Below are 15031 nucleotides of genomic sequence, written 5' to 3'. Positions count from 1 at the left end.
AAATATTTTATATTCATAATACATTTTTTTTAAGATTCAAAGTTTCCTAAGATCAGTATATTGCCTGAATCATCAGTGCATTCATGGACAAAATACTCAATAATATTTGCCGATTGATGAGTGGGCAGTGGAGAGTTTAATGAAGTTAGTATCTGATGAGATAATAGGACATATCTAAGGAAGAATTCAAAATGAAAGATGAGTAAATTAATGAAGATCTTAGCTAAAATGAAATAAGTGGGCATGGAGAGAAATGATCATATCTAAAACATGCAGAGAAATACTAATCAGTCTTCTTTTTAACAAGTTGAATAAAAGGATAAATTTAGACAAGCAATTGGGAGTAATGCATTAAGTGTTTGATTCTAAGATCAAAGGAGAACACCTGGGAATGTTGAAGGAAATGACTGGGAGTCAGAAATATGCATTAATGGGAAGGAGTCCAGTTAGGCCTAAATTAAGCTTCATTTTAGATGGTCATTTTTAGGAGACCAAAAGAAATGAAACTAGAAAGGGTCTGACAGCATCCACTACAGAGCGCTGGTAAAGAGGAAATATGCTGATGGAGATTTCTGTCATATGAGAGCTCATTATTTGGTGAAGCAGATTAACACTCTAAGAGAATTATTTTGAGATAAAAGCGAAGCCAAGTTAACCTTCACATGCCTATAACCGGGGGAAAGTGGAAGGAAAAATATATGTAGGGTGGAAGATATAAGAATTGTTCAGAAAAGTGCATTGTGAAATAGTAGATAGTGAATAGCCCAAAGTGGAAAGTGATTAGACAAAGAAGGAAAAAGGTAACTGATCAGAGATAGTATCTGCAAGTTTGGGCAAAAGAAAAGTCTGCAGAGATAAATCAACTCCAGGTAAGGCAGGGAGAGGGGGGCAGAGAAAACACCAGTGGTGAATAAATGCAAAGGTGCAGAGAAATTCAAAACAGGGTATGGTGATGAGGAAATGAATAAAACATTTGCAGAGGCATTTAAAGGGAATTGGGGTATATGTGGTGTGAGAAATAATAGAGTGGATTGTGAATACAAAGTAGTGAAGAAAAATTAGCAAAATAATATTGCCATTGATATTTTTATTATTTTTTATTTTTATTTTTTTAAATATATATTTTATTGATTTTTTTTTACAGAGAGGAAGGGAGAGGGATAGAGAGTTAGAAACATTGATGAGAGAGAAACATCAGTCAGCTGCCTCTTGCACACTCCCCACTGGGGATGTGCCCGCAACCAAGGTACATGCCCTCGACCGGACTCGAACCTGGGACCCTTGAGTCCGAGGGCTGACGCTCTATTCACTGAGCCAAACCGGTTAGGGCAATATTTTTATTATTAAGATAAGGAAAAAGAAATTCAAATCTTTAGCCTAAGTAGAAATGTCCTATCGAGGTACTGAAAAATCAGTGTGGGGGGATTATTCACAATTCATTAATAAAATAATTAATTAAATTTTATGTGTTTAGGATACCAAAATTAAAAAGGGACAATTAGAAGTGAATTTCCCAGACTATGAAAGTGATCACATAACCACACAATGAGCGATTGACTTGGTATGACTATTTAATTTTAGGACCTCAGGTTTTCTATTTCCATTTTCCCCTCAAAATTTCACAACAGAATGAAAATATACCCTTTCACTGTGTAGCTTACTAAGCTGTATCTCCACAGATATTGATCATATCACTTCCATGGCATACGTATTCATATCCAAACACTAAACCTGGTCTACCAGGACCTCTTTAAATGGATCCAGTCTATCGTTAACACTTGTATAAGATTTTATAATGCTCTTTCTCCCACTCGATTAATATTTTAACCAAATTGTTGACTGTATATTTTCTATATACACAACATATTTTTTGTCTCCAGACCATTCTGATAGTTGTCCTGTCCCTTACTGTCTTTTATCACATGCCCACTTCAAGTACACACTGAGTATACAACTGCCATGTCTTCCACCCTTTCATTCCTCCAAATTATCTTTCTAAATATTTCAATGTAAAGGTCATCTTCTCTGTGAAGATTATCTACTGCACACCTATACATACAGCCTTGATTTCTTGCTTCATGACCACCTTACCCCATGATACAGTATATTGTCATTTATTATCTGTGTACTTGTGATCTCCTTGATGTATCAATGACCAGTATTTCTACAATAAATTGGAAAAATTTAATTTGATTTCTTGTCTCTCTGTGTATGTACCAGTATATGAGGGTGAGGGGCTAATAAAAAATAACAGAACTGAAACATCAATTCAGTAATACCAAATACCAAGAACAGTCTAGAGAGTATTCATTTTTTCATGTTTTATCAAATGGGACAATCTATTACTAACCTCAGAGACAGCAAACAGTTATAAGAACAATCTTTAGTCATCTCTTGTCACTGTGTAGTCAATAAATGGTGGGATGAAGTTGAAAGGGCATTTGACCATGAGTCCCATTTTTTAATTGATCCTGACTCTAATTTATTTGTGAGCAGTCTGTTCTCTTTGTGCATCTGAGGTTTTCATCTGAAAATGAGCAGTTTGGAACAAAAGATCTCACCTGATCTTTCTGTTTCCATGTCCTGTGCTTGTGGGAATCACAATTACTAAGTTTGTGTCTGGGGTAGCAACACCAATCAGAGCTCTTTGCTATACCATCTAGCAAGACAATTGGGACAATAACATTTGTTCTGAACTCCCAAAGAACTGTTTCTGAAAATTATCTTAGAAGTAAAATTTCCCAAATAATTCCCATTCTATGAAGTATGGCTCTACCTACAAAAATTACCTGCATTGGTGCTCCCATGATGTATTGGCAAATGTTTGCAATGGATTCCGTTACTTCCTTCCACAAAAGCATTGGGAGGCTTGTGGTACACAGAGGCCAAAGAACCAATACGGCAGATGAGCTCATCCAGCAGAGTCAGCCTAGTAAGATCTGTCTCCTCAGAGATTAGTGGCTTCTCAAGCAAGACTACTTCTTTGGCTGTGACATGGTCCATTGAGAGAAACTGCCAATAAATATGGCCCCTATTTCGAAGATCAGGATTATTAGAATCCTGTGTTGCCAAACTCAAGACCTGGTGTACCACCTCCTGTGTTTCTGATGGTTTCTTGAGAAACAGCTTCACTATGGCAGTGAGCAGAGTGAGCTGCCCCTGGGTACTCTCATCATGAACACCTTCCAGGAAGCTCTCTAGCAACTTATCAATATTGTCGATTCCTTCAGCATATTCTCCCACAATCCAAATCATCTGACATGAGCATCTGGCTCATCCAGAGAATCTAAGTGCTCATACAGAGTGTCCATGATGCTTTAACACTTGTTGGAGTACTTGTGCAAGATGTCCCTGATGACAACAGTCACCTCTTGGACCACATAATTTACTTCGGTCTGGATGAGATCAAGCAGTGTGCTTATATGACATTCTGTAGATTGCTCTACCTGGATGGTAAAACTGGACACTAAATGTGTCCAAAGCTGCCTGTCACTACTGAGTCAAAAACCAGAGACAAGGTTGAATCATTTATGAGTCTTTATTTCATACTAGAGGCCTGGTGCACAAAATTTGTGCATGAGTAGGGTCCCTAGGCCTGGCTGGCAATCAGGGCTGATCGGGGCCTTCTGGCTGCTGACCAGGACCTTTGTTCCATGCCGCCTCTGGTGGTCAGCACATGTCATAGCGAGTGGTTGAACTCCCGAGGGGACAATTTGCATATTAGCTTTTTATTGTATGGGATTGGTGCCAATATGGAGTGAGGAGTGGTCTTCATGCCCTGGAAAAATCCTGCTCCCCTTTCTTCTGCCAGCTGGCTGGCTATATAGGGGTGAGGGAAAATAACTACCTGCAGCTGGGAGTGTAACAAGGGAAGAGGAGTGTAACGTCTGCAGTCTGGCCTCCAGGAACTCAAAGTCTGATAACAAGGTGGCTAATCTATGATGTTAAAAACAGCTTAGCCTGTTCCTGGAACCGGAGAATGGTTGGTGTTCCTGAGGCAAACTCCCAAATGGGGTCAGGGTCCAGACACAGCAACCAAGTCAAAGCATCTCCTGTCTTTGGTCTGCTTTTAAAATATATTTCTTTTCTGAGTAGTGGACCCATCTGGCTTCAAGGTTGCATTATATCTTTTACAACCCTGTTTTTCTTCTTGCAATACATCCTCCAGTTTCCCAGGGTCTATAAGAAAACTTCTTATCTATAGTTAGTGAGGTGAATAATCACTAAACAACTGTGGTCCTATTCCTATTACATGTCCTTCCCCATGGTACACTGTCCAATGGCCCACAAAGCTTTGTGAACAGTCAGCATCCACCTCTGTGACATATTCCTTCAGCTCTGCCAGAACCTGAGCAATATTGGCTTAGGATGCCAGATGGATCTGATGTCCAACTTCTGTAGTTTAACACAAATGGAATCATTCTTCACAAAGAAGTCTGTGACTTCCTGATTTAAGATTTCAGGCCTTTTCTGGACAATTAGGTTGATGTTTCTCAGGGCAACGTACTAAACCTCTGGCTTCCCAGACAGCAAAGTGACAGGAGAGGGCCAACTTCTTCAGCAGCATATTGTAGTAGTCAGATTCCTTGGGTAATAACTCTAGAAGTTTCACTAGGACTCTTACTGCTGAAAGCACCACTGATGTTTTGGATGAGATAGCTGGGGCGTTACTTATTCACAGATGCTCTGAGTCTTCTGATCATCTCTAGGGCTGTAATTAGACAGAAAGTCCAGGATGAAAATCTGGCCCTGTTCAGTGCACTCATTCAGGGACGTCAGCAGCTTATTAATGTTCTGTGGGTTCAGATCCAGTAAGTTGCTGTTTAGGTGAGAGTCACTGATTTCAGATAACACTGCTACAGCATTAGCCACCACCATTAGATTTGAATCTGCTATGAGATCACACAGAGAATTCAGAAATCCCTGATCTTCCATCATTTGGGCATTGATATCATAGACTTTTGCCATGCAGATAGCTGCTGTTTTCCGAACATGGGGTTCTTCATCTTTCAAGCACTTGGGGAGGGGCTCATGGAGATATTCTGTCATCTTGTCCACCTGGATGCACTCCATGGTACTGACTGCCAAAGCCAGAATCTGAGGATTGGGATAATCACAGTTCTTAGCAAAGCTGTTGACAGCCATGATGGCATATCTGGCTGATTCTTGGCATGGTTCATCCAGTAGAGATACACAAGCTTCTTTAGTTCCAGGTCCTCAGTCTGCACACACTTCACTATATCTGGAAAGAGAGAGCTAACATCCTCCCCTACAATCATACCAGCAATCCCCTTCTTCCCAGCCCTCTTCCTCTTTTCTTTCTTTTCATTACTGAGCTTAACCTTTAATTCAAAGACTTCTCCTTTTTTTTTGGTTGTGAAGTACTTGGAGTCCATCATGGTGTTGGCTCTTTAATGTGCACTGGAGGCAGGGGCTGGGCTCAGCATTTCTTTTTAAAAATGCTTTGACTTGATGCACTCATTCCATATGATCTTTAAATTAACATCAAGTTCCACAATGGTTTTTTTTTTTTGGAAATACATTTTGGAATAAATGACATCCAGAAATATGTCAATGGAGTCAAGTCTCTTTATATTCTGTAATAAAAAATGCTCATCTTTCCTCATATAAGTTCACTTCAACTTTACTGATTCTTTTACCCATCTGGAGCTTGACTCCTTTTTTTCCTCCAAAGAGCCCAACCCTTCCTCTCTGCCCCCCAGGCCCACTCAAGTATCTTTCTGGCACCACGCCTGCTAGATCAAAAGAAAATCAATATATGGTGGAAATTTTGCATCTTAATTCTTTATGTCTTAGATAATGCTGAATATTCCATCTGCTTTCTTAAAGTTGCGTGCACGCGCGTGCACACACACACACACACACACACACACACACACACACACGAGTGTACCAGTAGAACACTACACAGAAATCAAAGAAGATCCATTCATTTTTACAGCTATCATGGATTTGAGTACTTTTTACAACTGCCCAGCAGATGGTAGCAAAGTGTCCTGAGAGAGGGTAGAGGGCATTGTAAATGTTAGTGGCTAAGCTGTCCATTTGGAGGTAACAGGACTTAAGTAGGCAGGAGACTGCTCAGTTTCATCTGAGACCCAAAGAGAATAGATAACACAAGGGGTGGGGGGTAGGGGGCAGTGGGAGGCATCTGGGCCAGGAACAGGCCATTTTTAGATTGGAGAATTTATCATCAATATTGTTTAGAATTGCTTTACACTTAGGTGATAAAGACAGATGGAAGTTTTGGTGTTGCTTTAAAATTTTCTACAGACAATGCTCCCCCTTGTTGCCTGCACCTGGAGGGACCACTCTTATCACCCTTTTCTTGATTTGCCTGGTAGATGACCATTGTTTCCAATTTACAAAATGAAATGCCATTCACCCAAGAACAAATTAAAAAAGAGCCCCAAATGGTTTTCTCAACCAGCCTTTAAAGAAAAATAAATTTAAAGATTTAGATGGGACTAAGAGAATTTTATTAGAAACAGAAGATTGCTTGAAAACTTTGTTGGAGAATTTCATTATTATGCTAAGTGAAATAAGCCAACTGGAGAAAGCCAAATATCACATGATCTCACTTATTTGATGAATCTAATGAACAAAATGTATTGACCAACAAAATAAGACCCGAAGTAGGGAGGCATGGAACGGACTGACATATTTCAATGTGGGTTTGGGGGGATGAGAAGAGATAAACCAAAGAACTTAAATATTTATATGCATAGCCCATGGACACCGGCAATAGGGTGGTGAAGACCTGGGTGGGTGGTGGGGCTGAGTAAAGGAGGGGGGATGGGAGACATCTGTAATCAACAATAAAATAAATAAATGAAAAGCAAATTAACTTCTGTGTGTCTTCTCTCTTCCTCCTACTCTATATGAGGAGGAAGAGGGCATTTCCCCCTCTTCTTTAAGCTCAGAGAGACAGGATTCAATGGGACCATGTGGGGATCTTAGCGTAAATAGATTATCACAGTTTGGGGAAGGCAGTAGATGTGAGTCTAACATACTCAGAGGAACCCAAAAAAGCTGAGACTGGGGCTTTGGACACTAATGGCCAGTGTATTTATTTACTTCTGAGTAATGAATTATCATAACCTTAGAGGTTTAAAACAACACACTTTTATTATCTTAGTATCTATGAGTCAGGACTCTGAGCATGGCTTAATTGCATTGTTTGCTTCAGGATCACACAATGCTGAAATCAAAGTGTTGGCAGCGTTTTGGTGTCAACTGAGTCTTGACTAAGGAAAGAGTCAAGTTCAAGCTTCCACTGTTGTTATCATAATCCAATTCTTAGTAGTTGTAGGACAACGGGCCCCATTTTCTCACTGGTGTTTACTGGAGGTCTTTGTAGGCTGTTGGCTAGAGGCCACTCTCAATTCCTAAATGCTGTCCACAGTTCCTTGCCACATAGAGGCCCCTAAATAGCTGCCTGCTTCCTCAAAGCCAGCAAGGAAGAGAAAGAGACAGATGCTACAACCTTCTACACTGCAACTATTTAACCACCTACACATAGTCACATACAGCCTGGTGCCTTTGCCTTATTCTATTGATTTAAAGCAAGCCACTGGTCTTGCCTATACCCAAGGGAGGCAATCACGAAAGACATGAGTTCTAGAAGGCAGGAATCCTGAGAGCCTGCCTAGAGTCTGTCTGCTACAACTATACAGGAAGAATAGGTGGTATTGGGATGGCCTGCCCTACATGTAAGCCACGTGAAAGAAACCATAGCTAGGTGGTCTTAGAGCTCGCTTCAAAAGGACGTCAGGAGGAAACAAGGAGATCTTGAAGCTGGAGATTTTCTCAGGACACTCAGGGATGGGGCAAAGGAGGAACCATGAGCAACCAGCTGAGTAAGTGCATTAGAATTTTGAGGGAACCATAGCCAATGAGCCCCATGATGGAACCACAGGACATCCAACCCCTGACATCAAGTTGGGAAAGTACCAATGAAAGAAGACATTTTCTGCTCCTCAGCTCTTCTCATTTCTACCCTTAGCTCAGCAAGAATCAGAAATCCCTTTAGCAAGCTAGCAAAGGACAGATTTAAAAAGAGAGACAGAGAGAGAGAGAGAACATTTCTTTCTTCTTCCCATTTTAGACAGGTGTTCTGTCTAAAGCAGACCCTAACTGAGGAAAGAAAAATGTGTTCACTGTCATCGACAACTGAGTTTTGATTCTTGAGTAAGATTGTGCATTTTGTTACTGAAGGGACTGGAGAACTCTTCACTTGCTGTCAGTAATTCATCTTATATTTTAAATAAGAAGCTGAGGGGAACTAGGCACACTGAGAATGTTTGGAAAGGACAGTTGTGGGGAAAGAGTAAGGCTGTTTCCTTTGAACGCTGTGAGGCACAAATTTTGAAAATCTGAATAGGAGAAAAGGGCTATATTAGTTTTGGGTTCTCCATGTTGCATATATTCATGCTTTAGGAATTGAACTATTAAATTCCTTGATGCCATATGATTTCCTTAAAGAAGACTTGGTTTTTTGCCAATGATACATCTGATAAGGGGTTAATATTCAACATTTAAAAAGTACTCCTATAACTCAACAAAACAAACAAACAAACAGTCCAATTAAAAAATGGATGGAGGACCTGAATATAGACTTCTCCAAAGAGAACATATAGATGGACAATAGACTTATGAAAAGATGCTCAACATCACTAATCATCAGAAAAATTCAAATTAAGAACACAATGAGATATCACTTCATGCTTGTTGGAATGGCTATTATCAATAAATCAACTGACAACAAGTGCTGGCAAGGATGTGGAGAAAAGTGAACACTGTTGGTGGAAGTGCTGATTGGCATAGCCACTATGGAAGACAGTGTGAAGGTTCCTCAAAAAATTTACGATAGAACTGCCTTACAACCCAGTGATTCCACTTCTGGGTATATATCCAAAGAAACCCAAAACACTAATTTGAAAAGATACATGCACCCCTATTTTCACTGCAGCATTTTTTATAAGAGCCAAGATATGTAAGCAATTTGCATTTCTCTAAGGAAATATCAGAAAGCAAATTCACTAAGCACTTACTGAGGGGGAAAGTATGGGGTTTTCCAGCTGGTAAGAAGGATGCTTTCTGCTGGTTATGCAAATAGTATACTGAGAACTTGCACTCTGGATGGGAAAAATGATTTTTTTAAAACAAGTCCTGTTGTTCAAAGTTTATAATCATTCTCCAGTTTCAGTGGATTAAAGTAGTTGTAATGAGACACAAACTCAGCTTTGATTTATTTCCTAGAAATAATTGTCTTTTGTGGTAAAAATTAATTGCTAGCCAAAATTATAGAAAAACATTGATGAACAAATTTTTTAAAATGTCATTAAAATTTGATATAATATAGGGGTTGTGTGAGGGGGTTTAAAGATGAAATATAAAATTCTTTCAAATAATTTTTTTTAATAATATCTGCAAAGTGATAGTAAAATGGTTCTATATCCACTCTCACTGTCTGGCTTAAGAAAATACTTAGGAAGACATCTTACCAAGTCTTAAACATGCCATTTCATAATTTTTTAAATATTTGCAGCTAGATCTTTAAATGAGCTCATAACTAGTTACTTGAAGTATGCAAATTATCATTCTTTTGACTATGGGAAGACAAAAGGAAGCTGATGGTGAATCATCCAGCTTGCTATTGTACAGCTCCCATGAGGATGAAACCCAGTTCACCAAGGAATTATCTTGCAAATTCAACACTAATTGTAAACAGATAATCTACCTCTCTCTATCTGGCCTCTCTGTCTTTCACCAAAATGATGGTGACTTTATTCAGCAATAGAACAGTGCACAGCTAAGAGACTATATTTTGCAGTCTCCCTAGTGGATAGAAATGTCAGTGTGATATGGCTCTGGCCAATAACTCCCAAGAGGAATTTTGCTGGGAGATTCTTGGGAAAGTGCCAATTTCTTATTTAAGGCATCACTTCTCCTTTTCATATCTTTCTTCTTCCTATGGGAAGGTGAAAGGAAGCTGATGGTAAAGCATCCAGCTTGCTATTATACAGCTCCCAGGAAGATGAAAGCCCACTATGAATAGTTGAGCAGAAAGATAGAGGAGCTCAAAACACTGAGGATATCATGAATCTTCTTCATTAGCTCCAGACAGCCTCCTTTGACATCTTGGATAACCTTACTTTCCTAAGCTTTGGTGTTCAGGAATCTGTGGCATAGAACTAAATGCAATCTCTAATTGATAGACTAAAACAGGCATCTCTAGAAAGAATAAACATAGTTCATGCAAATGAGAAAATAAACCTGAAGATATCCTAACAGAGCAAGGTTCAAAATGATCTTCACTAATAATTACCTTATATACCTCTTCCAACACTTTGGGACACGCCATTATTTAATACTAGAGGCCTAGTGCACAGATTTGTGCACATTGAAAGGAAATTAATTAAAAGAAATATTTTAGAGGATGGGGAGGAACTGTGGGAGATTGGCTCCAGGGCCAGTCCAGCCCATCTAGCCCAGTCCTGATTGATTGGCTGGACCATAGCTGCAAGCTAACCTACCAGTTGGAGTGTCTGCCCCTGGTGGTCAGTGAGTGTCATAGCAACCGGTCGAAAGGGTTGGACACAGCATATTAGGCTTTTATATATAGACTAGAGGCCCGGTGCACAAAAATTTGTGCACTGGTGGGGGAGGGAGAGGTCGGGGGTCCCTTAGCCCCACTTGTGCCCTCTCACAGTCTGGGATCCCTTGGAAGATAACCACCTGCTGGCTTAGGCCCACTCCCTGGGTGGCAGATGGCAGGCCCGATCCCTTGGTGCCTGGCCAGCCTCCCAGGGTCGCGCACACGGCAGGGCTGATCCAGGGGTTGGGGCACCGCCCCGGTTCGGGTTGCACACGGGACACCTGGGTGGGCCGGTGGATCGCTGCCGCCCCGCCTGGCTGCCCCGGGTTGGGTAGCACATGGACGCCTGCCACCCCGGGTCACAGACAGCAGGCTCGGATGGCGGCAGGGCAGGAAGGATGACGCTGTCCTGCCCCACTGCCCCGGGTCACAAATAGCAGGCCCAGGTTGCCTACAGGGATTCATATAATCTGTTTTCTTCCATTGATTGTTAATGCTCTACAGAACTATTATTACCTTAGGGAAGCAAGATTAGTTAATAAGGGAACAAGTGATGTTATAATACCAGCCAATTATTACACCAGTTATCACTAGCCTATTATTACATCAATTTGGATTTTCAGGGTCTCATAAATACTTTTACCTATAACTGCATCAAAATATCTCAAGGTGACTCTGGACATAAGTAGGTCATGGGTGTAGGCCATTAATTATCTTCAAATGCAATTGTTGAGGAGACCACAGATTTAGCTAGCAAATTGCCTGTGCTAGGACCAGGGACACCTCAGTTTGTTTCCGTGAAAGTTTCATGTATGAAAAACACAATGAGCTTGGAGTATGAATAGGATTCAATTTCTAGCTTGTACAGTTACAGCTGTGTGAATAATCAAATGGAAATTTTGGCAGTAGAATTATTTGTGTTGCATTTTTTATTGAGGGAATTATTTGTATGTATGTCTGTGTCTGCATTTTTTATGTGTTTTTGTTCTCCTGGTTTCTGTATGGCTTCTCATGTCTATAGCAGCGACATCAGCCCAGGTAGATTTCGTAGCCATCAACTAGACATTGGCTTCCCATTTGTTCACTGCACACATAGAAAAATGTAAAATAATCAGATGTGTGACTTTATCATATGTGCACGTTTCCAGAATTTCCCATTCATAATGACACACGAAGGGAGAAGCCACTTCATGTCAATAGAATGATCTATTGCCTCCCGTGAAGATATGTGGGTAAGAGATGCTCTTCTGTGCTGTGGATAGTGAGCAGAGTTGTGAAGAATTAAAACTATAATTTATTAATGTCTTTCTACTTAGTGATATAAGAATGATCTAACCTGCTCCAATATCCCTTACATAGAGACATAATTATGGCCCCCTTGGCTGTTGATACTCTTGCTTTTAAATATAAATAGTACAACACAATGCAAGTGGATTTTATGTTTGTGAATTTAAGGCATTTGAAAACTATGTAGGGGGAACAAATGCCATTACTCTACCTGCATTTGAAAAGAAAAGGGTAAGGCAAAAATCTCGGTGGCCTAATTCCAAGGCCAGTATTGTTTCTTACGGTCAACCAAAAAGTTACCAAAAGAGTGACACATTAAAACTTAACGTAAAAAAGAAAAAAAAAAAAAGAATGATCCCTGGTGAAATAAACAATGTTAAGGAAGAGAAAAGGCATTTTTACCTACTTATAGAGAGAAATTAACTTCATTATAAATTCTCTCAAATTTAATGAAGCCCTATTGATTTCTAAAAGTTTGTAAAAATGTAGAATAATAGATATAGGGGACTCTCAGAGGAAAAAGGAAAAAACAAAGTGTACAAAAAGGAACAATGTCGTTTCAGTTAGGGGAAGTGGACAATGACCTGGCGAAGATAAGAAACAGATGTGCATTGTTATCAGGCCCGTTTTAAGAAGTCCTTTTGTATGCAGCTACTTTTTAACAGACATTAACAACAGAAATTTATAACAGTGCTAACAGTATTTGGTTTAGAAAAAAAAATGTGTAAGATTTACTTGACTCTCTTAATTATGGCAAATTTTTGGAACAGATAGCTTAGTCAAATTTAATTGCAAAGACAGTTGTCTGTCTTCTCTCCAAATTTACCACAGAATTAAGAACCACAGCGGCCTGTCAATGGTTTTGTGTTTGGAAAATTCAATGATTATATTACAAAGGTTGGGAAAGCAAGTTAATTGAGGCTTCCTAAAATTCCTTACATGTCTTCTAAATCAGATAAGTGGTCACCACTCACACTAAACATTTGATGCTATGTAAACGTAAGCATTGGATTGTAATAACTAACACCTTAATAAAAATGAACTCACATCCAGACAAGTACTACAAATTATATGAATAGTGGACTAATATCAGAGTGTGCCAATATTAAACAGAAGGAATTAATGAAAAATCTTTGTTAACAGGAGCATTTTAAATGATTTAAAATTTATAGATAGAATGACAATAATTCCCTACACTTCCATTTTTGTGCTTATATTCAACAGTTTTGTTCCTCATAGCATTCAAATTAGAGGGTGAAATCAATAGAGAAAAACAATTGTCATATGTTTGATAAAATGTCTCATATTTTAAAAGTAAAAAGCAATATTCTAAGTAATATTGTCTTCTAACAACATTAAATATTACTGTATTTCAATATATATACTATGTTAAAATTAATATTTTTTCAAGAAGATTGAGAATATAGAGGATAGAATCGGTACCTAGGTGGCAAAGTTTTTGCCTCATCTCATGGAAATTATATTCAAGCTTTTAGGAAAAAAATGACTTTTATAACTGGAAAATGAGGTCCAAATGTGTTAACTGCTAATTTTCAGAAGGTGTCCTATTAATAAGTAAATTATATCTGCTCAATACATGCGTAGATGCCCTAGAATCTTCTTTCTGTGTTTTAAAAAAATCTTTATTGTTGAAAGTATTACATAAGTCCTCTCCCTTTCCCCCTCCCCGCCCCTGCATTGATCTCTTCCATCACACCCCCATCCCCCATCTCCCACTTCAGGCCCTCCCCACCCCATTGTCTGTGCCATGGGTTATGCACATATGCATAGAAGTTCATTGGTTGATCTCTTCCCACCCACCCTCCTCTGCTTTCCCTCTGAGGTTCGACAGTCTGTTCAATGATTTTTATGTCTCTGGATCAATTATTTCATCAGTTTATTTTGTTCATTAGATTTCAAATATGAGTGAGATCATGTGATACTTATCTTTCTCTGGCTAGCTTACTTCTCTCAGCATAATACTCTCCAGATCCATCCAAGCTGTTGCAAATGGTAAGAGTTCTTTCTTTTTCATAGTCACATAGTATTCCATTGTGTAAATGTACCAGTTTTTTATCCACTCATCTGCTGATGGGCACTTAGGCTGTTTCCAAATCTTAGCTATTATAAATTGTGCTGCTATGAACATAGGGGTGCATATATTCTTTCTGATGAATGTTTCAGGTTTCTTAGGATATATTCCTAAAAGTGGGATCACTGGTTCAAATGGGAATTCAGTTTTTAATTTTTTGAGGAACATCCATACTGTTTTCCACAGTGGATGCACTCTGTCTTACCTATTTCTGGAGAAGAAGAAAAAATCTCTGTCACTTCCATTCAAGGTCAGTAGAGAGCTGAGACACACTTCCACTTTTACTAGCTTCACAGTCAGCTTAGGTGGGAGGATGGGAAATTGGGAAATCTTTAGACGAACCCTTGAAGAGATTTTAGCACCACGAGCCATTTGCCAGTCTAGAGCCAAGGATTCTTTGGAAAGGGCTGAGGATATTTCAATCAATTGGAGAAGAATGAGTTTAGAGTAAATGTAAAAAGAATTACACATAGAGACTAGAGATTAATCTAGAGAGGAAGTACATTTTTCAATAAAGAGGGTGGAAGAAGATGTTGCACCAGGAATACAGATTTTCTTGCATTTTATTATATGTCAGACTCTATGCAGGGCATTTTATATAGGACACACATACATGACTTTATGCATGACTTACTCCTCACAACAATTTAGAAGAACTTTTTATTATGATTTTACATATGATAAAACTGGCCTGATATTCAACTGATTTTTCCACACATTCCTTCTGAGACACAGGAGAGATGTGGGAGAAGCCCAAATGACCAAGATTCTTCTTTGGCAATTTGTTCAAAGCAGGTCACAGACCCAGAGGAAGTTCTGGACCATGATGGTGTTCATAAATTAAGATGATGTTGGTCATGGGGATGGAGATGACAAAATGATAGACTGTTGATGAGGTGTAAGCCTGAGCTCAGCTGCCAAGAGACTTGGATCCTCATCCTGCTTTTCCCCCCGACTTGACCAGTGATCTGTGGTTTGTTCAGCAATATCTGGTCTGGAGACTAAAGAGATGGGATTAAAATTCTCTCCAA

General features: G+C 39.3%; 1 protein-coding gene and 1 pseudogene across 1 annotated transcript in view; one reads left to right on the top strand and one right to left on the bottom strand.

Moving 5' to 3' along the window:
* MS4A2 (membrane spanning 4-domains A2) overlaps nucleotides 1-1162 on the top strand; it is a 9793-nt gene extending 8631 nt beyond the window's left edge. Inside the window, exon 7 of the mRNA XM_036325745.1 lies at nucleotides 1-1162. This exon is cut by the window's left edge and continues 1470 nt beyond it. The gene's annotated coding sequence lies outside the window, so the exon portion shown is untranslated.
* Nucleotides 1163-1392: 230 nt separating this feature from the next.
* Nucleotides 1393-5399, bottom strand: LOC118665443 (annotated as a pseudogene).
* Nucleotides 5400-15031: the final 9632 nt, after the last annotated feature.

Source organism: Myotis myotis, unplaced genomic scaffold (assembly GCF_014108235.1).
Source record: "Myotis myotis isolate mMyoMyo1 unplaced genomic scaffold, mMyoMyo1.p scaffold_m19_p_10, whole genome shotgun sequence".
Lineage (NCBI taxonomy): Eukaryota > Metazoa > Chordata > Mammalia > Chiroptera > Vespertilionidae > Myotis > Myotis myotis.
The sequence above is the reverse complement of the archived record's forward strand: the minus strand, read 5'-3'. Positions and strand labels throughout refer to the sequence as shown.